Genomic DNA, 24378 nt, shown 5'->3' with positions numbered 1-24378 from the left:
TAATCAACACTGGTACCCGGTATGCACTTCTTCAAAGCGTCGTCAATTAAGGAGAGAAACGGCACGGTGTGCGCTTTCTAGTAATGGGTAGCCGACGCCTGTGCTCATGCATACATAACACACGCTGCGCTTCAGCAACACGGGAGGTAGAGGTTCGTAGCCTGAGCGGCAAACGCGTGCGTCCCGCTGGCCTCTGTCTCGCAGGCGCTGCTCTCGCTCCACCAAGGCATGACATTCGCCCTTCGAAATCGCGTCCTTTCTGCAACGCATATTGCAGCAGTTTTGTTAGTCGGTGCTCTCGCAATTGAAGCAGTCGGCGGCGGAGAAATCCCGTTGGTGCACGTGGAAGCTGCACTACTCCGATGAGCACACGCACGCTAACACGAAGCCAAAGGCAAAGAACGTAACTGCGTCAAGGGTGCCTCGGCGACGCCAGCGCGGCCAGTCTACCTCTCTGGTATCGAGACGCTTTAACCGTGACCTCCGATATCGCGCGCAATCTCGGAGTAAGCGCTAGTAAGTGTCGATCATGAAGCATTACTTATTTTCACATCTCACAAGCGGCGGCACCGCCTCGCTCCGCCCGCCGCGAAAGAGAATGTGTGAAAGATATAAGGAGCGTTCGCGCCGTGTCTAGCGTCTCCCGAGTTAGCTTAGTCGCTAGGGCGTCGGGCGCTTGCCGTCGCAGCCGCAACGTCGTGGGTTCGATTCCCAGCGGGGGGGGGGTATCTTGGATTTTTTCTTTCTCACCCGTTGGCGTCCATTTTATCAACGTCATATCCGTGACGGATGTACTTGGTGGACCCCGGCATAAAACACTTTCGTGTTAAAAAAAAACGATACAAGAAACAGAGAAAAGTATGAAGAGAAGAAAGAAAAGTGTCACTGATCCCGTTAATGGGGATGACAATCGCTGGGCAGATTCCAAGGGCTGGCGTCACGGCCCTCCGAAACGCACCACAAAAGCGCGGACAATTTAGATTTGGTCCTTTTAGTGCGCCAGCGGACGCCGGTTGTGGTCCAAGAACGAGTCAGAGCCAAGAGTCGATAACACAAACGTAAGGCAGTACAATATCACAAACACATGCACACTGGGCTGGTACCAGTTACAACTTCACAATCTAACACAGATGGTGTTAACACAACGGGAACTAAACGAACAGATCACGCGCTACAAATGCAATCTTATGCGCAGGCCTGACATTTTTCTTTTTCCAAGCCGAAAGCCTTATATTTCTATGTTTAAAGGACGCGTTGTGAGGTCCAAAATATTTCACATGTGCGCGTGAGCTGCGCATCCACCTCGTTTTTGCGGCGTTCGCTTGGTGGTCGTCGTAACAACTTTATTGCGAATCCGGTAAACTCATGGCCTGGGCCACGACCTGGGCCTAGGCCACCCGCGAGGAGATCCGAAGACTCTGTCTTTTAGCCGCCTCACGGGCTCGCTGGATGGCCCCTTGTTGATCTTGCAGGTTTGAGCTCAAGAAACTGGCGAGGCTGTTTCCTTTTTTTTTACTTTATGGTGAAGACATACGAACAATACACAGCGGCGAATGCATTCACGTGCCGACATCACTTCCATGTAGACGTGTCCTGCATTAGTTTCTAGTGTACTCACCAGTGAGACTGTTTCACTCACGCTAATACTAAAGTTGTTTGTGTCTTCTATAAATTTTTGTGTGTTGTAAAGTGCCGTTTTGCTCTTAGTGTCCTCTTTTGTGTGTAGCCCCGCCACGGTCGTCTAGTGGTTCTGGCGCTCGACTGCTGACCCGAAGGTCGCGGGATCGAATCCCGGCCGCGGGGGCTGCATTTTCGATGGAGGCGAAAATGTTTGAGGCCCGTGTACTTAGATTTAGGTGCACGTTAAAGAACCCCAGGTGGTCAAAATTTTCGGAGCCCTCCACTACGGCGTCTGTCATAATCATATCTTGGTTTTGGGACGTTAAACCTCAGATATTATCTCTTGTGTGCAATGTATTCGTGAGTTTTCGCCATAAAGTGAAAAAATAGAAAACAGCCTCGCCATTGTCTTGAGAACGTTGCTCTCGTCAACGCAGCGCACTCTTCCCTCACTTGTTTTTCATAAGAATGTCATCACAAGAAAATAAGCTGTGATAAGAGAACTTCGTTATCTATTGTGGTAGAAAGCGGTAGAAATTGACGGCGACGTCTGCCATTGCTATGTGAGCATTACTTATCGATTCCTGCGCGCCCGTTCCGCCAGTCCGTATTTATCAGTCAGACGTGATGAGTGGACTACTGTTTACATTACACACCGACAGCGCAGTGGCACGAATACGCGGGTGATAAGAGTGCAATAGACTACATCGGGTGCCTCGCTTCGCGAATACGCCTGGATCACCTATCACTCTACATCTGGAATTGTTTCTTCAAGTGCCTTCTGTGGCTTTTACAGCAAATTAATTGCGGTCTCCTACCATCTCTTGGCGGGGCACCCTTTAAGAATCTCTTGCAGGGCTACTTGCTTTGCATGCAATATGGCGAATCAGCGTGAACGACGGGGCAGTGGAAGAACACGCGGAGCAAGGCGCCGCGCGCTTTAACGCGATAGCGCTGAAGAGCTCGTTTCGCAGAAATCCTGGTGTCGGTGTCGGCGTCTTTGGTTGTGAGCGAAAAATCGCCGTTGTCCGTGAGCGAAAATTTGAGATAGATGCAAATAAATAAATAATAAAAATGCTCGTTTCGAGTGGGACTCCAACTCAGGCCTTCTTCGTGGCAAGCAGGTGTTCTACCACAGAGCCACAGCACTGCTTGAAACCGATTCTGAAAAAAAACGTATAAGAATGTCATGTAGAGTAAGGAGTCTCCTTAACGCGTATACATAATATATTGCGTGGCAGAAGCGTTTAATCGCACCAAGCATGAAAACATGTGAATTGCGCAACGAGTGGGTGGTTTAATGGCCACCCATTATACAGCGCTCAGGCATAACTAATCATCATCATCAGCAACAGCGCCAATAAAGTGTGCACGTGTGCGTGTTGCTTCACGGACGCGTACTGGGTACTTCGCCAATTCGCAAAAAAAGGAAGAATTGTGGCGTAGTGGGTACTTCACAACTGTACGTGCAGCAGGCACCCTAAGATAGTTTGAAACGGCCACTTTTAAGCGAATAGACGTTCTTTTTCTTGCGGCACGGTTGGAGTATCCACCGAAAAGCGAAGCCAGGCGAGCGAATGAGAAGGGGCCCGATTGCGTTGTCGCGTTCTACGGCGTCCTCCATGTTTCTTTTTTTTTATGCTTACACTTCCAGAGTACCGTCGCTCGCACTGTTTCGCCACACTGCATCATTTAGGGTCAACTCCGCAACCACTGCTCTAATAAATGTTGTAAAGTACACTGAATGCAGAACAACCAACGTCACAGTTCTCGCACATTTATGAAATTCGTAAACAGATCAATGAACCTAGGAATATCCTCCTGCTCAGCTTCTTGTGTTACCTTTTCAAAAGTATCAGCGATCTCAGCGACTAAAGCACAAGACTCTATGTGACCCTCTTTGGTTATTGATCGTTTCTTTATTTGGAATTTCATACGGCAACTTCCTGCTCGCGATATTTCTTTGTTGGTAAAGTGATGACATATACTTGCCAATGTTGTTATAAAGGAAGGATGAACGACTACGAACAAGTTCTTCCATTTGACTTTTTAAATCTCTCATTTTATAATTTGCGATTATAATAATGATCCTTTATGATTAGTCTTCCCTTCTATTACGGACGCACTAGAAATTATCTCAAATATATGACTCTCTGTTTGCCGAGATTGTTGTAACCCTCATTTAGTTCTTGTTAAGATGTCCCCCCGGCAGTTTTAAAGACGATAGTCTTTCTTGGGGAACTTAAACGCAGAAATTTTGGTCTGTCTGTCTTTCTGTTTGTCGGCCCGTCACTCGATTCAGCCACCCGGTCAAAGTTGAACCACTTGCCCAAGGGCCAGCCATCTTGAACGGCTGACTAGGTTCATACTTGTGTACATTGATGATCAAAAAAACGCCAGGACTGCGCTGAAACCGCAGCACAGTCACAGCGAAAGCTGGAAGAGTGGCGTTTCTAGAGCCCGTTGTAAGCTCTCTTGGGGCTACAATACAAGTACACTAGAAAGGTACCCACTACGCCATAAATCACAATTTATGTGAAGTTGGGAAGCACCTACTAAGCCATTATTCGTCATTCTGCGGAGAAGCGAGGCACCAGCTACACGTCTTTAAGGCATTATGTGCACTTTGTTGACGCGACGACTGTTGACGATGAAGAATTATGGCTCAATCCTTTGTAATGGGTTGGAAGCTTTAAACGGCCCACCAGTTATGTAATTTGCATTGGGTGACGCCCGGTCGCTATTTCCCTCTCCCATCATGCTGTATAACATACGTTGACGTGGGAGAGAGACCGGGGGGGGGGGGGGGCGAAGAACTTTACTAGTGGAGACCCCGAGGAAATGGATCATGCGCTTGTGGGCTTCCTTGGCAACCAATACAAGTGCACTTGCGAGGAACCCACTACGCTATAAATCATCGTAACTTTACTGAGACCCCGAGGAAATGGATCATGCGCTTATGGGCTTCCTTGGCAACCAATACAAGTGCACTTGCGAGGAACCCACTACGCTGTAAATCATTGTAATTTTACTGAGACCCCGGGAAATGGATCATGCGCTTATGGGCTTCCTTGGCAACCAATACAAGTGCACTTGCGAGGAACTCACTACGCTATAAATCATTGTAATTTTACTGAGACCCCGAGGAAGGAAGGAAACAGAAAAAGGAAAAGGCAGGGAGGTTAACCAGAAACACTTCCGGTTGGCTACCCTACACTGGGGGATAGGGGAAGAGGAAATGGATCATGCGCTTATGGGCTTCCTTGGCAACCAGTACAAGTGCACTTGCAAGGAACCCACTACGCTATAAATCATTGTAATTTTTGAGAAGGGCAGCAGGCACTGTGCCATTTTTCGCCATTCTACGGAGAGCCGTGGTACCTGCTAAACGCATGTAAGGCATTATGCGCACTTTGTTGATGCTGTGCCTGATGACGATGAACATTTATGGCAGAGCCCTTTGTAATGGGTTGGAAGCATTCAACAACCTACTCGTTGCGCAATTCGCATTGTGTGACGCCTGGTTACAGAATGCGCGTTGTGCGACGCTTGGTGCTTATTTCACTCCTCTACCACGCTATATTGCATATGCTAACGTGGTTCCTTCCCGACATGAAGCCTGTATAGGACCTTTTTGCAAAGCAGTTTCAAGCACCGGTATGGCTCAGAGGTTGAATACTGGGCTCCCACGCAGAGGGCCCAGGTTGGAACCTCGTTCCATCCTGGAATTTTTTTCTTATTTCGTTCTATTTCTTATTTCGAGCGATACTGGTTACGGACACCGGCGGCGGCGGCGGCGGCGGACAACTACGGCGCCAAAAACGGGCGCTGAAATGATCTCATAACAGCTTTCGCTCTAAAAGCAAACAAAGCGCATATCTGAGGCGCAATATCACTACGTAAGTATTAGGTGGTGTGTTCCTTTAATAGAAAATACATAGATACGTAATTCTAGAGACCCTAGTTTCTTAAGCTGCGCTGAAACTTGCTTTCCTCCGTACCCTCTGCACGAGCTCATTGTTGTCTTTCGGTTTCGGTTCAGTATTGCACTGTACGAATGCCATGGGGCGCCGCTCTGGCATTCCTAATTTACCCAGGCGACGTGTAAATAAAAGAGTGTGTGGCGAGTACTCGTTGAGTGCGGACGTTTGTTCTGCTTCGGCGCTTCGCGCCAAACCGCGTGCTCGGGCTGGCTGGCGTCCCTGCCGGTCGCGTTGGTCACCGCCGGTGTTCGCATGCTGCTGCGCCGGGACTACCAGCCGGCCACACAGCACTCATGTTTCCTGACGTATTGCCAGACGGCGTCCATATCTCACGCAGCGCCTCTTCTATCGTCTTTAGACGATATTTGCAGCGAAGCACGCAGATACGTTTACTTCGGGACCTCCGAACGTGCAATTCTATGTCTACCCTAGCGAAAATTCTCATATGACACATATGCCTCGTATCCAATAATCTCGTAATAACACATGTGAATCATATGTGTTCTCGTATGATCATACGGGATTATTGGATATGTGTCATACGTGTCATATGAGATTTTTCGATAGGGTATCTACTTGTATTTTTTTATTTCGTCAAATAAAGTTTATCAAATAAAGAAAAGAAGTGAGACTATCCATTGGGTGTGTTCAATAAGAACGTCGGTGCATGTCCGCGGACCCCCTTTAATTTCACTGAAAAAAAAAAATATATATATATATATATATATATATATATATATATATATATATATATATATATATATATATATATATATATATATTGTGATTCGAAACCCCAGGGCCACGAAACCATTCTTAGTTTTGCGAAAAAAATGTTTGCCTTAGTCAAAAAAATTCGGGTCTCCACTCACCAGAACAGCGTTTAGCGAATTGCATTTGATGAGGTATTTGATGAGGCATTTGATGAGGCATTTGATGGCATTTGATGAGTTCCTACAAAATAACTATTGTAGCTGTGAGTCTCAAAAATTTTCTTAGCATACTATGAGTAACGTTTGTTTAAAAAATTGGTGTTATCTTGCAATTTTGTTGCACATAATTTATGAAAAAAAAATCACAAATTACGGCACGTTGCTCAATAATGCTCTAGTTTCAGTTTTTTTTTTTGCTTCGCGTCTATAATACTCAGAATTTCTTATTTTTTCCAGAGTTTTACCATGCATTAGCTTAACAAATTTATGAAATATTATTGCCAATAATGATGTCACACGCAAACCAAAAATGCATAAGTGAAGGCATATCTCTAAAAATGCAATACTTTGAAATGTAGTTTTAAAGAAAAGCCATCTTCTATTTTCTCTAAACTCTCCAGAATTAAAGCCCAGTGTGTGCTCTAACTTATTTTGTAAAAACTTGTTGCATTATTTTTGTGAGGTCGGAGTTACAAAGCCACCAATGTGTCCAAATTGACGTTCACGCGCAACCAATTAAATGAGCGAGCATGTCGCTGTAGTCGCCATTGCTATGATTTTTGTGTCTTATGTATGTTCTCCCGTGTTCACGAAACATCAAATTGACAAAATAAAGACGAAGAGTTCCTTTAAAGTGCGAATTTCTACACATCCGTGTTAGTACTCGTCGTAGTATTGTTCCTGGAGAAAGCACTTATCGGAAAAAGTTAGACTAGATGTACACTCAAGTCGGGTTTTCGCATGCAACAGTTTCTTGAGCCCTAATGCACACAGGACGCGAGACAGGCATTGAAGGAACACTGGGTTCGCGCAGAAAGTGTCCTGGAGACGGCGCCCACGATGTCCGCCTTCTTGTGCCTGGCGTAGGACGTCCGACAATGACGTTTCCCATCACCGCCATCTTCAGAGGAGAAATTTCTGTTAAGTAAAGGACTAAGTTTAGCTCCTCAGAAGCATTTTGCTCAGGAACAAAATTTGTTACAGACACAGATGCATTTGTATACATTTCACGACGATCTGTTTGAAGAGGCTGAAGCAGTTTCCAAGACGGGGAGAGTTTCTTCTGGCATAAAGCTCATGAACAAGGCGTTATACAAATGTTTTATGCTCCGAAAGTTCCGCTTATAGCTAATATTTTTCTTGCGCTTGTTCAGATAGCGCGCAAACGCTCGCTTTGAGCTGTGCAACTGAGCCGAAAATTCCAGGGGCACACAAGAAGCGCATGCATACTAAGATAGGCGGCAGTCGATGACACGGCTGACGGACCTGATAGCTGATGCGCTGTAGCGATTTGAACCTTTCTGAAGTGTACTTAGCTGTTTATTTTTATTTATTTATTTATTTATTTATTATCCTTTTTTTAACACGACAGTGTTTTACGCCGGGGTCCACCAAGGCTCCACTCACGCATTTCCCTCACGGTTATGACGTTGTCAAACATAAAGACTAACACATGGCAAAGAAAAAACTAGAAGAAAAAGTTCCGTCACCGCGAGTCGAACTTACGACCCCCCGATGCCCAGCGCGAAACAACTCCGCCACATACGGCACGCTCTTCGTTATGCTTACGGCGTGCTATTTATATACAGCATTTGCCGGTGGCGGTACTCAGAGATCGGGGTACATCAGCGTGTTTTCGTTATCACTAGCGAGATGGCGCGAAGGGTTCGAAGAGTGCGCTTTAAAGGTCGTCGCCCCACGCGTTGTTATGAGCGTGTGCCTCTGCAGGGCGTGGTCGCTTCTGCGCGCGCGCTTATCTTGTACGTCTTGTGCTCTCACAGCAAGTTTGCGTTGAAGTTACAGAGAGCACTAAGGTCACTTCGCTCACTGCAGCGGCCGCTTTTGCGAAAGGAGCGCGCTGCTCACAAACAAATAAGTTACAACTGTGACAGTTCACGCTCATCCTGTGTATACTTGTGCGTTCGTTTCGTGCGTCCTCCTTTGCATTTGACCAGCGCGCTTTAACTGTCGATCTGTGACAGTTGTTAGTTCGCGCTCATCCTGTGTATGTTCGTTCCGTGCGTCCTTTCTGCTTGAGCAGCGCGTTGCAAGTTTCGAGCTGTTTGGCGTTCTTGGCGTGGCATTACGACTTCCCAAGCAAAACTGGCCGATGGCCAGTCGTCGGGCAATGAGCGGCAGATCGCTGCAGGCCAGTGAAGTCGGCATGAAGAGCTTGGGTAGCGAAAAGGCCAATCTGTGTTGCCGACCTCGATGGCGCTAGCTCGGCCGCGAATGCTGGCTCGGATGCTTTGGACGGTGTAATGCCGAGCTAAAGAATTTTAGCTGGCCAAAGACGTCAGCTTCGAGCTGGCTCTACGCTGGGGGCCAGTGAACGACGCTCCGCGTGCGCGCCTGCAGTTCAGCCGTCCTCCTCCACTTTTATAAAAGTGGCGAGCTGTTGAACTTAAGAGAGTGCTTACGAGAACGGATAACTGGGCTAGTTTGTGGTAACTCATGTTAAGGCAGGTAACGCAAAGAGACAAGGACACAAGCGAAGAATAAGTGCACAGGGCGTTGGCGCTCAAATAAGTGCTTGTCCTGTGCACTTATTCTTCGCTTGTGTCCTTGTCTCTTCGCGCTACCTGCCTTAACATTAGGAGTGTGAAACCGTGAAACCATTGCCTCTTTTCCTCTCCTCCCCTTTCCCTCAGAGTGAAACCAGAGAACATCTGTGAAACCCGGAAAAAGCCTGCAAGTTGGAGAGTGGCGCTACTGTTCTGTTGCGTCGGAGGCACGGCTCGGAGGTCACGCGGGATACCAGCAAGGTCATTTTGGCCGGAAGAAGTTAGTTCTGTGGTGGCTGTTTGGTCGTTGCATCAACGCTCTCTTTGTTCCGCGCTGTTAACTTGTGCGCTACCAATTTTCCGCGCTCTCAACTTTTCCTGCCTACGGGCCCCCGCATTTACACGTAAGTCGTGCGTCTTATTTACGCTATTCGCGCATATATTTTTCAAAGTTAATTTCGAGAGATAGAGCGTTGAGGCTTTGTTCCTTTAGAGAGTTCTGTGATTTTCGATCTCTTCATCCGACATGTTGAACTACCTGTCACATAATTCGAGACTGAATGAAATCTATCCTGAGCATGTGGAAGTAGTTCTTTTTTTTTTTTTGAAGCACCGTTGTTTTGGGGCATTGGCCATCGTGTGCACGGTGTAGTACGCTGCAGTTGTGCATTGTGCGCCGCTCTCGTCAAACAGGTTCAATGCAACGCCTGTTTTTCGACTAGCAAATGCGAGGCTGTGTGTGCGATGCGTATTGAGCATAAATTACCACACCAACGCTCAAAAACATAAACCGCACAATTGCATATGCTGTCATCGCGTTATGCATGCTGCACGCGTCTTATAGTTTTGCTTTGAGTGAACAGTTGCATCAGGCAATTCGAAACAACCGAGAATAAAATCAACTTAATTACTCGTAGCAGGGCCACTCGTAAGTTGCAAGATAATACTAATTTTGCATTAATTATCGGGGTATATATCGTAGTTGTGGCGCGGCTCGGCGCGTTACAACATAAGCCACGTGCAGCCATGGTTTCATAGGAGTGCCGCGTTGTCTAATTCCATAATTCCGTTTCCTCGTCTCCGGGCTTTGTCAACACTCTGAGCCATTCCGAGTGCGCGCGATATCGCAGTCACGCGTGGACGCTGCGAGTGCGCTAGGCGGGAACGTCTTTTGCCGTGCAGTTGGACAGCTCTCAAGCTGGCGACACTTTCCCGATGGAAAACTTGCGCCTGTGGTGAAATTAAAAATATGCAACGGCTATTTTACTCGCTCAGTTCGGAAAACAGTTCGTTAAATTGGGTTATGGTGGCAAAGTTACTATCGTTAATAAGGTAGATGACAACGTACCGGAACGAGTAAACCTTTCGTTAGATCAAGCTTTTCTTCGAGCATGCACTTCGAGCAGTGTTACGTCATAAATTACGGTTGGTACGTAGTGTTTGTCTTGAGAAATCATGTATTTGAAGAAACTTGCTAATTCTAATGTGTAAAGGAATACTGGGATCCAAAAACAGGTATACGTGTTAATTTATGAAACTGGCGCAATATGTTTTTATTTCAGATGTCAGAGCAGCGCCACTGCAGAAGCAGTTAAGCGACCTGGCGCAACAGTTTTCTGGTAATAATGAAATTATGCAGTTTAGAAAAGAAAAATTTTAAATGCTGTAATAAGAATCTTACTGGTCATCAATTCTATTTTATGTATGACTTACCACTATCCTTCCAGTGTCTCGCAACAGCCTTCGGCAGTCATGCTAGGATTTTCAGTGAACTGGCTACGCTACGAAGGGTTATGGCCGCATAGTCAACCGCAGCCCCAGTGCTTCCAGAAGACTGCCCTCAACTGCCAGCTGAAGGCGATGAAGCGCTGCTGCAACTAGAATAATATCTCAATTCTCCAGAAATTTCTGAGAAGCTTGTGAGTTATGCATGACCTGCTTTCCTTGGCTTTTGTAAGCTTTATAAAGCTTAGAAAAGCTTATGGGCTATGCACTCTATAGAGTGCATATAGCCCATAGCCAGAATGTTCATATTACTAGAAATGCATCACAACAAAATGAAGTTGATTGATCAGAGCTATCAGTAGCTAATGAACCCTATTCAATTTTCCTGTCAGGCACATCATCTTATCAAGTTTTGGGGTAATCACACATAAAGAAATAGAATACAGTTGATATATTTTTTACAGTACCGCGCCCGTGTTGGCTGGCCAATCAGTCAGCGCCTCTTGCCTGCTAGTCTCTTCCTGCCATCATCACAGCCCCTGGCACGATTAATTCTTTGCAAACTTAGTGGAGATGGGATGAGCGTGTGCCACTGGCCTGGGCCCGTACTCTCAAAAGGCGACAATCGCAAAAGTATCGCCTTTGGTGCGCGCTGATTGGCTATTGAGCAAACCGGAAAAATTAGGGCGCCATCTGGTAATTCCGCCGACGTCAATTTTGCGTCATGGTGCTCGACGGTGCTCTCGACATATTTGCAATAAACGAAGGCACCGTTAACCGTCGGTTCGTGGTGAAGTCTAGCATTTCAGTGACGTAGGTGGTAGCTTCTAGTATTGAATCCTCGGTGGATATACGCAGCATTTTTTACGCTGAAGCTTTCATCGAGCATTACCTTGGGGTGTTATCAGCACTCGTTCTTTGCCAGCGCGTGTTTTTTCCTGGTTTGAACATCCCATGAACATGAACCGTGCGTTGCTCGCGTGGCTTATCGCGAGCCGGCAACATGTTGAGATCTCGAGACGATGTCGCTGCGGCGGCACGCTACAGCTGAACTCTCCGAGTACGCCGTGTTAAACTCTCGACGAAAATACTTTCACGCAAAGTTGCATTCTTTAAATATTATGCTGTGCATTAAATAATTGAACAAAAAACGTTGAAAGCACTTTCAACACGTCTTATATTTCAAGTAGCCACAGCCAAGCCGGCCAAGCCTGGCCACTGCGTAGAAGCAGCAGCACACGCTCGAAAACGCCGCACTCGGGTTGCTCTGCGCTCGCACGGTGCGCTCACTCCTATGTTGTGAGACATTCGTATTGCCAACGGTCTCTCTGGTTTGAACTTTGCAACATGGGTCACATGGAGTCAGGTGTGAGAATCATTGGTTCCTTAAACAAATGCTAAACGCATAGTGAGCCCAAAAGTTTAGTCATGTTTTTTTAGCCGCGAATATTTCTCAGCACGATTTCAAACAAAGAATAGCGGGACGAAACGTTCAGTTTGGGGGGCCAGCGCCGCCCGGAAAGTCCGCCTATTCTTCCGTCTTGGCCTATGACCTAGTACTGGCAACGTGGTAATGAAGTTCCCGCGCATAGAAGACCGAGCAAGTCCTCCGTTGCTCAGAAGATGCATACTTCATATACCAAACGAATGTGTAGTTCACAAGTATATTCCATGGCACTATGCCATGCTTTTCGTGCGCCAAGAGCATAGCAGGAAACACATTTGCGTTATCTTAATATTCTGACAAACTCCCCAAACGGTCAGAAACGTATGGTGACCCTGGGCATCCAAGGCACAGTAACCATCTCAGACGGGGGCTGCAAAACAACACCAAGCAATTAGTTTCACCCCCAGCATTACTCATGTTGGACTCGCTACCAACGAGACAAGGAGCAGCAGCCGCTTCCCTCCACATTGCGGTAGAAGCGCAAAAGGAGCAGCGCGCCGGTTCTCAAAGAAATATTGCAACGAGTATCACCCGTAACGTGATCCCCTCTTCAGGGCGCGCGTTCATTGTAACGTGGGAAAGTTATAGCAGCGCAGGCGCACAAATATAGTTAGCAAATAACCTGCGTCTTAGAGGCCATGTGTTGGGCCGACTTTGCGAATAACAGAAGTGTCAAGGAGTGCTTCGAATGCCAATTATGTCTGCGTGGCGTATTTTCATACTCCGTGCATGCATAGCGTGGGCTGTTTTTTTTTTTCCTGAACGTCATCTGTATCGCACTCCTTCATTCACCATTCATTATACGGAAACATCAAATACATTGTGAAAATCTTCTGCTCTGGCTATACGTATCCTTTTTGTGTTGTGCTCGTATAGAGGGCTCGAACATTTTCACAATGAATTCTAGTTCTCTTTTCCGTTTTACGGCGAAACATCGTATATTTTTACTCTGTGTATATAATACTTTCAAATCCACTGTGCATATGCTTGATGGCAAAAGATTGTTCGCGGAGAAAATGTATAGTAGTCACTTTTAAAGTTTCGCGTCTTTTCACTTGGCAAGTGAATATCTGCTGTTGTTTTCTCGGGAGGGAACACTGCTTTTTCCCGCCATTTCGCGGCCAGCACGGGAAAGAAATTCGATACCCGCTTCTCGTCGGCGAGCGCGGTGCGCATTCACCGCTGTGTGAACGTAAGAGGGCGAGTGTCTTCGTCGAACTGCGTCGACCCACCCACACTGAAATATTTCGGCGGGTGAGAAAGGGAGACGAGACAAGTGATAAGCGGATCGAGCGTACCCCTCAACCTTCTCGCCCTTCGAGATATTCGCGTCATATCACAGGAACCTTGATATGACGCGTAATTGCGCAAGTAGCACAAGGAACAAAAAATTTGTGCAACATAAATGTATAGCTTTTTCGCTTTTATTTATTTGTTTCCTGCACGTGTAAATATATTTTCTTAGACAATCAGTTGAAAATTCGTGAAAGAACATCCCGTCACCAAGCGACACAACTGAGCGACACCGACAATATGACGTCATCGCCAGATCAGCCATGGCGCTTATCGAAGAAGGGCCGCTCTCATGCGTGTTTCGGTGGCATCTGTTTTTGCTTATTCACTCCGAAAAGTCGTGGTATTGAGCGATATTTTGTGTGACAGCGGCGCTTTTCTGCACGGCAATACGGTGTGGACTGCTGCAGATGTCGACAGCAAGGTGAGAACCCTCACTTTTGTGTCCCTCGATGTACTGCGTAGTACGGTTGTTCACCGCGCTAATGCGCAGTTACGCTTAGGGTACGTTTGATGTTGTAACTGCACCATAGGCACCCGTCACTGACCAGAAGGCGCGATTGAGCTCTTATCGAACACCTAAGTGTTGAGGGCACCAGCCGCCAGAGATAACAAGAAAAATGAAACGCTCGCTGGACACATCGACGCGCTCAAGTGTCTCCCTTTTGGGCGCCTTTTTCAGCGAACGCTTCCTGCGTGCGTTCGTAATCACCTCAGGGATGTTGCCACCGCCTTCAATGCAGCACAAACGCGTTTAGAAAGCGCTCTTTTCAGGCTGTGCCAAGGCAGCACAAACGCTACAAACGCGTTTCAAACGCACTGCATTGAGGCGGTGGCGAGTCACGTTCAAGTCAAGGAGCGTTTCTGAACATGGAGGATGCGGAGGATAGACACTCGATTTTGCTGCGTCTACTCGCTAGGCTGTGTTTTCTGGCGCTACCATCGTATCTCGGAAGCTGCATTGCCGGGTGCCTATAGCTAGGAATCGGGCGCTTCGACGTAAACTTATGAAAAGTTCGTGACGATTTTCATATCTCCAGGTGCGCATTTCTTTTGGCACTCGCGTTATCAGATGACGATGGTTCGGTGTAAACTAATGGACCAGCGTGTTGAAAACGCAAGGAGCGTTTGAAGCGATCAAGCGATAACGTGCGTCGCTCACGTTTTTAAAACGCCTGGTGCAAGATAACTTGCAGAAGCGCGAAGTACCGCGTGCCTCGAAAATTCTCGCTTCGGCACGATGGAAAAAGGTTTCTCCCCGCGCATTTATTTCAGCTCTTGTAAAACATTTTCATCTGAGACAACTTGCCGGTTGGGGCTGTAGAGTACGTGGCATTCTATCGCGGATGCCGGATATGCATGCTCGTGTGTTTGAAGGCGCATAGAATAAGGTAGTGTAATGTAACGCTTTATATAATGAGAGCATAGAGCACTCCTCACAATGCGATGTTGCGACGTCCGTAAAAGAAAATTGCGATTGTTTCTAATTCCACGCGTTAAACGGTTGTGCCCTTTCGCGTCTCCTCGTAGTTTTCCCATTTCGTTTTTTTTTTGTTCAGCTGACGCAGACCAGTGGAGTTTGGCGAGGCAACAACCGCACTGTACTTTGGTGCGGCTACAACGCAAGAGGGCAGGTTACATTGAATAAACATTTACTGTGTGGTTTTTTTTCTCATTTTTTTTACCGTGGCAAATAAACATCACAAGGCGTCTTCCGTCTATTTTCCGGAATTGCGCGTAACCTAGAGGGCAGCTACAATGACGGCTCGTGAATAATTCTTGCAGTCTCGTGTATTCTCATGATAAAAAGCTGCGGAGGTTCATCGGTAAACCGTGAATCTTCCGTGAATTCTGCCCAGTACATCATCACCGACGTGAGATCGGGCGCGTTTATACTAAAGGTTCGATGAGAGTTATGACGACTTGCAGCTCACTTTATTTTACATGTGCGCTGTGACTTTTCATTGTTTAGAAAACCATTGCTTTAGAAAACATCTGGCGTCTTCCGTTAAGCAGCTGGCGTCTTTTCGTTTTGCTTTAGAAACATCTGGCGTTCTTTTGTTTTGCTTTTACAAAACATCTGGCGTCTTTCGTTGGTTTAGTTCATCAATCAACGGCGTTTTGAACAAAATTTTTATTGTTTAATCTCGCACAGGAGAAATCTCACCAGGCACTACCTTGGAGGTAAACAATGGCTGCTAATGGGAATGAGAGACAGAAGAAGTCGGCTTTTAGCTAACACTTACACTTCTACTTCTACTAACGTTTCCTACTGGAACATGCCAATGGCTGCTAATGGGGAATGAGAGACAGAAGAATTCGGCTTTTAGTTAACGCGCACGCTGCGAATTTTTTATTGTTCAACAACGCACAAGAAAAATCTCCCACCGGCACCACCTTGGAGGCCAAAGCGTAAGACTGGTTACGCACTACGACTACTACGACTACGACCCTACGACTACGAGGGATGAACGGGTGCCGCCTTAAGGAGCTTCGCCCCTAAAAAATTCTCACATTGGCCATTCAGAAATGTAACCAAGAGACCGGCTGTAGCGATAAGAAAAAACAAGAGAAAAAAATAATGACGGACGTAGGAAAACTGCGCGCGCAAGGAACCAAAACCGAAACTTGCGAACTATCATAAGCTCATAAGCAACGACTTGGCGTCTCAATGCATTTCACGAGAGGGGTAGTTCTCACTCGATTCCCTTGCTCTCTATTCGGCCGCATGACTTAATGGCAGGGTCCATTCTACACAGTTTCCATTCCTCTATGGGCGCGCTTGTTCTTCACTGACGCTTTCTGGTGAAAGACTCTCCTCTCCTGCCACACATGCTAACGGCTCGCATAGCACTCTTTGGTCGCATCGTCAACTCCGTCGTTTTTCGGCGGCGGCGTCCGCCTCTTAGGCGCCCCACTCGATAGCTTGAAATTGAAAACAGCCGTCAATGCCCATTGAAATGAAATAGAATGAAAAGTTTATTATCTCTGATCGGCAGCAAAACTAATTCCCATATACATGTAATTCACATGTGACACGGCCGGCATACCGTCTCGTGCACCGGAACATTAAAATTTAAGTAAACTAAGCTAAGCTGAGGTCGAACGAGCGTAAGGTAAAACAGTTTACGAATATCGTTAATAAACTTACGTAACTTGCGGCGTAGGTGCCCTAATTACCTGGACAACTTACGCATATATGCATGCAGTGTGTGTTCGTCACGACAGAGTGGTGTACTTAGATTATTAACAACTAGATATCTGTGTCGAGGATCTTGCAAAATAGCAGTGTTATTTATGTGTTAAAAGCGCTTTGGTATGCTTGCGTCTTAGTATGCTTGTGCAGCAGTCATTTTCTCGTCTGTTTGTATTCTGTTTGTAAACTCTTTGTATTCTTATCATAACTATGGGTTCACAATTTGTTCCATTACATGGATTATTGTTGCAGTGTCCGTTCTGAGCAGCTTCCCGGAAGCATTCCTGTCCACTGTAGGAAAAGTCGTGAAAAGGTGGCTCATTGACGCGAGCGACGGAGACGGCGGTCGTAACAGGAGGCGACAGAAACGGAAGACATCACTGTAGAGTCACCTTGACACCACGCAATGCACATCGACCGAAGGACATTTGTTTTGACTAATGTTAAAAAAATTAATTGTGATCTCTAAAATTATACTTGTATCCGTCTGATTTTTTATTGATCGAAGCGCTTGCTTCGGTAGGTGCCAATATTTCATACAGCGTCAGGAGCGGTTGTATTTGCCAATTTTAGGGCCACGATGTGTACACTCAAGTACAGTGGGGCTTAGTTGTCTTTAACAGTGGAAACAAGCATATTTGTGCAAAATTATTTCGTTGTTATTACTTCTCATCATTTGAAGCATAATTTCAGCGCAAACGTTTTCAATTCATCTCGTTTGCCTGACCCCCTCCGCGGTCGAAATAATATATACTTGCATGAAATAAATGCAGAATGTATGGCGGTGGAATAACGGCACTTGAGCGTTGCCTGGCCGTGCTTTTGTCATCGTTGGCAAGTTCTCAGGACGCGTGCGGCCCGAGGTAGACACTGCCAAGTCTACGACATCGGCCCGACGCCGACGCCGTTGGCCGACCAGCTGCCGATGGTCGGCAAACAGCCCGGCCATTTGCAAAAAACGACATCGGCCCTACCGAACTTGCCGACGTCGGGCCGGTCATATTTTGAACGGCCACAGACGTCGGGCCTACCATTTGCCGAGTTGTCCATTGGGTAATGATCTAGGTACTTTGAGGATATGAAGTAAATAAGAGGGCAGTGTCATGCGCCCGTGGGAAGGGCCTTGCACTTTGTGCGCATGTGCTATTCTTGCTGATGTCGTTGCTTTGCATCATTGTTCACATTCAAGGTCTTTACTGGCGGCGAAATTGACGCTGGCGTGATACTGTCAAAAAACAGAACTATCTGTAAGCTCTTTCATGACAGAACACGTTCACAGCGCACACTTTGACTTTGTTGTGTTCTCGACACTGTTCACCATATGTTGCATTTGCAAACCAACGAGCCAAATTTTGTATCCTCATTATGCCAATTTCTAACACCTGCTTACAATTTATGTAGGTGGACTACTTCTCCAGATTTAGAGGGACAGACATATAGGACTCTGTGCGCACCCTGCTGAGGCATCTCATCACGAAACAGCTGGCTATGCAGTGCAGCTGGAAAGGCTCAATGGGAAAAAAACAGCCCTTCGAGAAATTGCACAACATTTTGACTATGATACTAAGTAAGAAATCATCTCTCCTGCTGTAGTAACAATAGACTTGTGACGTTTATGTATTTGTTCTAAGTAACTCATCACTTAGCCCTGAACGTTCAACTTAAAACTTGGCGATATATAAAGTGTCACAGAATGATTTTGCAAACCTTCTAATGATACTAACGCAGGCGTGTACTGTGTATACAAGCCAATAGCATACGATCATGCTAGATTTATCTACTTACCAATGTGTGCAATCATGCATAGTAAACGATGCATCTTCCTGTTATATGCACCCACAACAATAAATGTTATTTCCGTCCTACGGGCCCTCACACTTTCTGCGGAAAGTTCGAATAGCCTCTAGCATGTATAACAAAGGTTATTGTTTCCAGTAGCTTACATTTTTTTATTTTGATTTGTGTTACAGCATGTGTACGGGGCACATATCAGGAGACGTCATTCAAGAGCGTTGGACAGGTTGTGAAAAAGTGGCTCTCTGGAGCAAATGACCGGAATGGAGGCCGCAGCGAAAGACGAAACCACAGCGAAAGAAATTAGTTTGTTCTCTTGTTTTCTTTTTTTTTCTAGTCATAAATTTGCAACTGCTTCATGTATTTACTCCTTGGGGCCAACTTTCCTCAGTTTTGTTATAGTTTACATTCATTTATTCAGTTATAGGCAAGAAGATTTTGTCAACTTGTTAAATGGCAGCACATTGCTTATCTTAATGGGAGTTTCTAAATATTCATTTATACATTCAATAATTGCTTTATCTTGTTTTTTCCAATTTTGTTGTTCCCTCTTAATTAAATAAACTGCAAATTAACTGCAATAATTTGCAAATAAACTGCAATAAACTGCATAATTCAACAATCAATAAACTGCAAAAATAAATCCACTCTTGTAATAATTTGTCTGCAAAGCGTTCACTTTATAGTGCGCTTTAAGGCACGAACACATGCATGTAACAAAGATACTAGGTGTTTCTTTTTCTCATATCAATTTTTCATAAAATTTTTGTGCAGATGTACCAATGTATAGTCTGCTTCTGCTGCCTTATTATTGCCCTATAACACGTAGAAATTAATATCTCATGAAAAATAAAAGTGTAGCAATAGTTCGCGTAAAACCTTTTTAATTATTGTCTTCAGGTGACATCTTAAATGGTCATGTTAGAACCTCTCGACAGACATATGGCATTTAGTTGTAACCAATTGTATAAACTGAATTTTTGAGATGTTTTCAAGTGTGCGGCTAAAATGCATTGGCGTCATATAGTTCTAGCTTCACTGGGAACATATGTAATACTAGAGGAGAGCGATTACGACTCATTTTGCCGACATTGACTACGCCCATCTCGTAATTGTTTCTGTGGTTAAGTAGTTACTGTCAAATAGTTCGTGCATGCTGACAGGAATTAATGCCGCCTATTCAAGACGCGCTGAAGCTCTTTAAATAGATAACGCGACTTTTTAAAAATTAATGGTTCTCAACTAGCGACTTATCCTAAATATGTATTGTTCACTAATTATGTTAAGGCAGTTAAAGAAGCGGATATATAATACTGAAAAACGAACGTTGGCCGTGAACAAGCCACGCAATGACTATTGGGCGAAGTTCACTGGCCCGTGCGTGGGCCAAGCGCAGCCACAATAAAGTCGCTGGCAGCCATGACATTGGCCCGACGCTGACTGCCGACTACGTGCCGGTGGTCGGCAAACTGGTTGGCCACTTACAAAAACCAAGCCCGACCCCATCCCGGTGGCCGCGATCGGGCCATCGCCTTCGTACCTGGCCATGGGCGTCGGCCCACTTTTCCGCCGAGCTCATTTTTTTGCTTGGGTTGTTGCTATAGCATTCATTCCTTCGCCCTCGGGGCGAAACAATGGACAACAAACGCTCAACTACGTCTGTTAGGACACGTTTTACTTTCGTGTTATACCGATTCCTACGACAGAGGGATCAGCCATGTTTTTTGTATTTTTCAGCGCGCTAGGGGTGCAAAAGCACAGCCTGTAACGCCGCAATTTCTGTGCTGTAAGTATGTCCTCCCGTGTTTGAGAAACGACACATTGAAACGAAACGACAATAAAAATTGTCCGTCAAAGCCAGCGTTGCCGAAGGGCTGGCGAAACACTGCTCCGCACTTCCTACATCTTTCACGTTGAGGGCAACTGCGTACATGTTTTCGTTTAAATCCCTTTCGAGAGAGCTGATGTCGTGCACTCAATTCGCACTTTTGTTTTAAAAAAAATGAGATAAAAAAAGAACGGAATAAGCTTAGAGGGAGGTGACCACGATTCAACGTGTAATTTTAAACAGACAAGAGGCAAGTGTGTAAGTGATTAAAAATTACGGAAAATAGTTTTCCCTTATTCGGTAATAAATGCTACCGGAAAAATTCACCAGCTTGCGCAATCTGACGGCTGCCAACACGTCGTTGCTTCGTCTTTCATGTCCGCTATTCATGAATATTGCAACGTCTGAGAAAGCCGGCAGAGACATTTATGCTTCCTCGGGAGCAGCTTATAGTTGCGCGTATAAGGAAGTGTGTAATGGGCGAAAAAAAAAACGAGAAAGAAAAGATCACCGCTGCACGCCTCCCGAAAGTGTTTCCATGTATTGCCATCAAGCACTGCAACCTTATCAGGGAATTTGTCTCGCGGCAACTGGACGCTCTATGGTGTATGTTATGCGGCATATGACTGCGTTATCTGACCTTTGAGACTGTCCACCCTCGCCGACGCTCCAGCCAACACCCTCTAGACTCCAAGGCCTGAGGACTCCCTCCGCGACGTCACGAAGCGGCAGCGGCGGCTGCTCGCCTCCGAGTAGTGAAGGCCAGCATAGTAACGTCTGCTGTGCCCTTGCCCGTGTATTTTCTTTCATCAGTGTTCCTTTTTTGAGCCTAAGAATTCCCTTCCCTCGAGTGAAGCAATTGCGGGCAAATATTTACGGTTAGATAAACCGAACATATTTTGACAGCTTTTTTTTTTCCTAGCGAACAGTAAAATAAGTGTGCTTGCTAATAGGAATAGCAAATATGCACTTTTGCTGAGCTTATACCCTGTATTTCACCTCTGTAGTAAGCAGAAATGGAAATATCAAATGTCCATAAACTTCGCATAATTTTGTTCATCGGTTCTCGGTTATACAGAAATTTGCGACTGATTGATACATCAACCACAAAAGAGTTCGAATACGTAGTCGCACCTCGAAGCGTATTACCTTTGCGTAATACATTCAGGGAACTTCGAATGAAAAAAAGAAAAACGAGGCGTAGGAACAAGCTAACGTTCGACGTTTAGTAAAACTACAAGGTTAACTGCTATTGCGAACATGCGGATTTTCCACACATTTGTTTTGTCGAGTTGTGCTTGCCAGTGGCAGGGAAACTTAAGGTCAGGTAATAAATAAAACAGAGAAAATCTCATACGAGGTCGCGAGCGTGCTTTAAAAACGAGAACGGGAGACTGACGGCATCTTGTCTCAATAACTTTATTCACAGCAGAGCCAAATGCACTTCCAGAGCTATTTCTAGCTGAGCGTTTCCAGCTTTCCCTTTGATTTTCATTAAGCTTGTAAGATCTTTTCATTAATTTTGCTGAAAAAGATATGTTCGAGAAGATTCGTGCTGCACCGTAACACCTGCTTCAGAAACAGATCTCTAGCGTCTCCGTCGTCGCAGGTATGAAAATCTGACGACTCATTGTTGGTTAGGAGCTCAGCGGTGAGCTCTGTAATCATTTGGCGCTGGCTTTAGAAATTTAAAGGAATTCTTGTTTCGACAACTGCTCCACGACTGCATCATTATGCGCATCGGCATTTACGACAAAGAGCGCTAATTGCAGGATACTTCCTCGATCAGTTGCTCTGGTGAGGTCACAGTGCTTTTCTGCCACACAACTGAAATTTCTTTATTCACTGTCAATGCTTCTCTGCATTTCTCACACTCGAGTTTCTTCAAGGCGGCGTAGATAGCATACCCTGCAACATACACCAATACCGCGATAATGTCCTTCATCTTTGACATTGTTTCTTCAGTGACAACTACGTTGCAGCCAGGCCGCGAATAGTTAGCTTCCCTCTGAAGGTCATGCCATTGGTCGTATTCGTCATTGGCATTTCTAGAAGTAGCAACCTTCGTTCTTCCATCACGATGGGAAGTATATGGAGTAAATTCTGCAGGACCCTGGAGTACTGCGAGAGAGCCATTTGCTGCGTGAAATCGCGCGTAGCCATTTTCTTCGCAGCTCCGCGTCTTGGGGAAATCGGAAAACGCGCACTTCGCAGTTCAAGTCGTAATTGCCACGGCACTGAGTTACGCAGCACTTGTTCGATATGACGAATTCAATGCCCCACACACCCTGCAGCACGCACAACATTCTCACAATTTCGGAAAAATGACACACTGCACTGAGGTGACCGACACGCCACTTGGGGCAGCGCGAAAGAAACTGACTGGCTGGTGTGCGGCCGCACTACTTGTCCTCCGTCATTAAATATGGTGCGCTTTTGAGTACAACGTTTTCTCGCTAGATGCTGATATTTCATTCAAACATGACTGTCGTATGATTACTGCAGTTTTCTTCCGCCATTTGTATTTCGTTATTAAGAAAAATGCTGCGAATTTCTGAATGACGACCAGTGTCACGTGTCAAGTTGTATCCATCCGCGCTCGAGTCTGTTCCCCTGCACAACCCACTCAAGTAAGTGCTTCGGCGGGTACGGGGGAAACCGGATTGCCGCCGCCTCCGCTTAGTGACGTCAGTACTCCGAATGCGGCGAGCCTTCCGACCTTAGAGTCTAGAAGGTGTTGCGTCAACTCGCGTTGAGAGCACTCAAGCCCGCATCCCCCTCCAATTCCCTTGTTCTCCTATTTTTTTTCTCCTCTACAGGAGCAGGCATTCGTGAAGGCCACGCCAAGCCACAGGCGGCACAGAAGCGTCTCCTCAGCTCGCGATATTCCTGACGGAAGACGAAGAAACTCTTCGTTATGCATTATTGGTAGGGCGTGCCTACTAAAAACCATGTACAAACAGGTGAAATTTTTAACTGTTATCAATCGAGCCAGCTCCACGGACACTGCTACACAATAACACACGGCTTCACGCATCAAAACACAGCAGAGGTTGCCTGACATAGCGCCAACAGCGCGTAGCTGACTTAGGTTGGTAGATTAAAACTGATTGCATGCCGTCAAATATAGCGAGCGTCTCAGGATCTGGCAACGTTCGTTTTGTTCCATCATGGCGGAACCCATGCGGTTATAGGGGTGCTATTCTGCATAGAGTTTCCTACAATACTTACAAGAGGGAACTCTGGCGCTAGTGTCTATGGGAGCTGCAATGCATCGCGCTTCACCCAGCATGGGAATCATGGGTAGTACACGGATTTGTCTAAACTTCGTTCTTTCGGCTCCGTTTGGCTCCGCGTCGCCTGCATCCGCTTCGTCGCAAAATGAAGTTCAGCAAAAGTCAGCAGTTTCACTTCGCCACTTTAAAGGACCCCTGACACCGAATTTGGAAACTCGAGATGCTTGTGTTGTTTGATAGTCCTGCATGCGGGTGGCCCTTCTGACCGATTATGAGTGACGAGCGTTGCCTTTAAGATATTTTAATTTGGTTTTAAAGTAAGCCTGAGTGCTCATCTGAATTTTGAACTCATATCAACATAACCACTAGTATGACGTAGACGTAGGCCCCTTGTGACGTTGCAGAGGTAAAGCAAGTGTTGTCGACGTCACAGACAGAAATATGCGCGGTGCATGCACTGTGGTACATTGCGAAGCATGTTTGCTCTCCCACCTTCTCCTTCTTCGGTACGTGTCGGCAGGCAGCGTGAGCTCTCCGTGTGTGTGTTCTCCAACTGGCAGTTCAACAAGCGCGTGGCTGACGTCACCCAATACTGAGCGCACGTCATCACGCGTGCCCCGAGGCGCGACCGCCGCGGCGCGGCGCTAGTTTCTTATCCTCTTTCGGCGCGCGTTATGAACCTACACTAAAAATGACCATAATTAACGCTGCCAGGATTAATTAGACATCACGTTGGAGCATTTACGGTGTCATTCGGTGGTTACAAGACATAGACCTACTTATTACAACATAAATGTCACAAACAAGAAATCGGCTGTCA

At 46.0% G+C, this 24378-nt stretch overlaps 1 long non-coding RNA gene across 1 annotated transcript in view; it reads left to right on the top strand.

The window, feature by feature from the left end:
* The first annotated feature begins 1751 nt into the window (after nt 1-1751).
* LOC125758079 (uncharacterized) overlaps nt 1752-24378 on the top strand; it is a 49192-nt gene continuing 26565 nt past the window's right edge. Inside the window, exon 1 of the long non-coding RNA XR_007415817.1 lies at nt 1752-1877. This is a non-coding gene — a long non-coding RNA (uncharacterized LOC125758079). The remainder of the gene's footprint in view (nt 1878-24378) is intronic.

This window comes from Rhipicephalus sanguineus, chromosome 4 (genome assembly GCF_013339695.2).
Source record: "Rhipicephalus sanguineus isolate Rsan-2018 chromosome 4, BIME_Rsan_1.4, whole genome shotgun sequence".
NCBI lineage: Eukaryota > Metazoa > Arthropoda > Arachnida > Ixodida > Ixodidae > Rhipicephalus > Rhipicephalus sanguineus.
Note: the sequence above shows the minus strand (reverse complement) of the source record. Positions and strands in the feature narration are given on the sequence as shown.